We start from the raw sequence: 3,371 nt of genomic DNA, 5'->3' as shown, positions 1-3,371 counted from the left end.
TGTCACATCAGTTAAGGGCAGCAGGAGGGGCGGGGCTGGGAACGGGGTGGGTCCACAGGCTCGCTGGCACCCTGTGGTCTGACTCATTGTTTCTCACCTAGACGATCACAATAGCGTCCTAAACCATCTCCCAGCTTCTACCTTCATTTCCCGCCTTGACCATCTGCTCTCAACGTAGCAGACAGAGGGATTATTTTAAAATAGAATTGCTAGACTTGGGAAATTAAAATACAGGATGCCCAGTTAAATGTAAAGTTTTAGATAAACAAAAAAAAAAAAAAATATTGAATATAAGTATATCTCATGCAGTTTGGGGGCCGTACTTAGACTTAAACAGTTTATTCATTGTTCATCTGAGTTTTGAAATCAACTGGGCATCCTGCATTGAATCTGGCAACCCTATTTTAGTTTAATTTTTATTTTATTTTATTTTTCTGAGGCAGGGTCTGTTGCCCAGACTGGAATGCAAGGGTGCAATCATGGCTCACTGCAGCCTCCAGGCTCAAGTCATCCTCCCACCTCAGCCTCCCGAGTAGCCGGGACTACAGGTGTGCACCACGATGCCTGGCTAAACTGCAATGAAATATCTATCCTCTCCCCCAGTTAAAATGACTTATATAGGCCTGTAATCCCAGCAATTTGGGAGGCCAAGGCAGGCAGATCACCTGAGATCAGGAGTTCAAGACCAGCCTGGCCAACATGGCGAAATCCCATCTCTACTAAAAATACAAAAATTAGCTGGGCATGGTGGTGGGTGCCTGTAATCACAGCTTCTCAGGAGGCTGAGGCAGGAGAATCGCTTGAACCAGGGAGGCAGAGGTTGCAGTGAGCTGAGATCACGCCACTGCGCTCCAGCCTGGGTGACAGAGCGAGACCCTATCTCAAAAGAAAAAGAAAAAAGTGACTGTGGCAAAGAAGGGCCTTTCTCAAAGACATTGCTTCATCTATAACCACAAGCGTCAGTTCTTTACTGCACTCCACCCCTTGGTGGAGTAACTTATCAAGATGGGCTCAGTTTTGAAGAACTGATTACCTAAACAAAAAAGTTATTTAGTTACCTTGTGTAACAGGAAGATTTCGTGCAAAAACTCGAGCATGTTGTTAAGAGCCAAGCGCTTTCTGTTTTACCACTCGTGTCTTCCATGTCTGGCCTGTTGCCTCCTGGTCACCCATGACCCGGGGCAGCTCCACTCATCCTGTCCTGTCCAGACAATGCTCAAGGATGAGGCAACAGCTCAACAACTCCCTTCTCCCCTTCTATCTTCCTTGTTTTGTTTTTGAAGACGGGGTCTCTCTCTGTTACCCAGGCTGGAGTGCAGTGGTGCAATCTCGCTCTGCCTCCCAGGTTCAAGCGATTCTCCTGCCTCAGCCTCCCAAGTAGCTGAACTTACAGGCACCTGCCAACATGCCCAGCTAATTTTTGTATTTTTAGTAGAGATGGGGTTTCACCATATTAGCCAGGCTGGTCTTGAACTCCTGACCTCGTGATCCACCCACTTCAGCTTCCCAAAGTACTGGGGCTACAGGCATGAGCCACTGCACCTGGCCTCCTTCAATCTTCTTATCAGGGAGTGATACCCATTTCAGAACCTCCTCATGCTGACTTCTCTTCGTTTTGTAGTGGCCCTAAACTATTCTTTACCCATGCCTAGACTTTATTTTTACTGTGGTAAAATTTTATCATTACATAAAGCAAAATTTTACCATTCTAACTATTTTAAAAATGTACAATACTTAATGATACTAAGTACATAAGTACATCCACAATGTTGTGTAAGCATTGTCACTCACTATCTAGTATTAGAAAAGAAAAAATTTTTTTTGAGACGGAGTCTTGCACTGTTTCCCTGGCTGGAGTACAGGGGCATGATCTCAGCTCACTGCAACCTCCGCCTCCTGGCTTCATGCCATTCTCCTGCCTCAGCCTCCCAAGCAGCTGGGACTACAGGCGCCCACCACCATGCCCGGCTAATTTTTTGTACCTTTTTTTAGTAGAGACGGAGTTTCACCATGTTAGCCAGGATGGTCTCGATCTCCTGACCTTGTGATCTGCCTGCCTCAGCCTTCCAAAGTGCTGGTATTACAGGTGTGAGCCACCTCGCCTGGCTTTTTTCTTTTCTTTTCTTTTTTTTTTTTTGATACAGGGTCTCACTCCGTCTCCCAGGCTGGACTGCAATCACAGCTCACTGCAGCCTTGACCTTCTGGGCTCAAGTGATCCTCCCACCTCAGCCTCCCAAGTAGCTGAGACCACAGGCATGCACCACCATGCCTAGTTAATTTTTTTTTTTTTAGGGAACTGGCTTTCACCATGTTGCCCAGGCTGGTCCTGAACCACGGAGCTCAAGTGATCTGCCTACCTTGGCCTCCCAAAGTGCTGGGATTACAGGTGTGAGCCCCAGCACTTGGCCTAGTGTCAGAAATTTTTAATCACTCCAAAAGAAAATCTCTCAGATGAGGCATTTAACAAATGTTAGCTGTTGTTATTATCAGTAGTAATAGTAATAGGAGAAGGAGGAAGAGGAAGAAGAAAAGGAAGAATGAGAAGTAAAAGAAGGAGGAGGGAAGGATGAGAGGGAAAACTAAAAAAGAAAAAAGAGGAGGAAAAGATGAGAAGCAGAAGGGAGGGGAGAAAAAGAGAGAGAGAGAAAGAGAGAGAGAGAGAGATGGGCTGTGTCCAGAGGCTCTGGGGAGCAGGGATGAGAAATTCCTCAGAAGCCGACAATCTGGGCACCCTTGTCATCTCCTATCTTGCCTCCTGGGCTCAGCCCTGCCCGCATTCCTTCTGCTAGGAAACCACCCAGGGACTTGCTCCTGTCTGCCCTAACACCACTGTTGCCAGGCAACCTTCTACCACTTCTCCAGCTGTCAACCTTCATGAAGCATTGGGCCTCTTTCCAATTCTGGCTAAAGTCAGAACCCTCAGAAGACAAATTGAGGAAGGAGAGATATCATGAGAGGTTATAAAATTAAAATAGGCTGGATGTGGTGGCTCATGTCTGTAATTGCAGCATTTTGGGAGGTCGAGGTGGGCAGATCGCTTGAGCTCAGGAGTTCAAGACCAGCTTGGGCATAATCTCATCTCTATAAAAAATTTAAAATTAGCCTGGTGTGGTGGTATGTGCCTGTAATCCCAGTTACTCAGGAGGCTGAGGCAAGAGAATCACTTGAACCCGGGAGGTGGAGTTTGCAGTGAGATGAGATCATGCCACTGCACTCCAGCCTGGGTGAAAGAGTGAGACTCTGTCTCAAAAAAGTTAATTAATTTAATTAAAATAGCTTGCTGTTTGAACACTCATACTTAGCACTGTGCATCAGAATAAGCAGCAGCTAATTTTTTTTTTTTTTTTTTTTTTTTTTTTTTTTTTTTTTT

The sequence above is a fragment of the Rhinopithecus bieti genome, unplaced genomic scaffold (genome assembly GCF_001698545.2).
Source record: "Rhinopithecus bieti isolate Rb0 unplaced genomic scaffold, ASM169854v2 scaffold_6949, whole genome shotgun sequence".
Lineage (NCBI taxonomy): Eukaryota > Metazoa > Chordata > Mammalia > Primates > Cercopithecidae > Rhinopithecus > Rhinopithecus bieti.
This window is presented reverse-complemented; position numbering follows the sequence as displayed.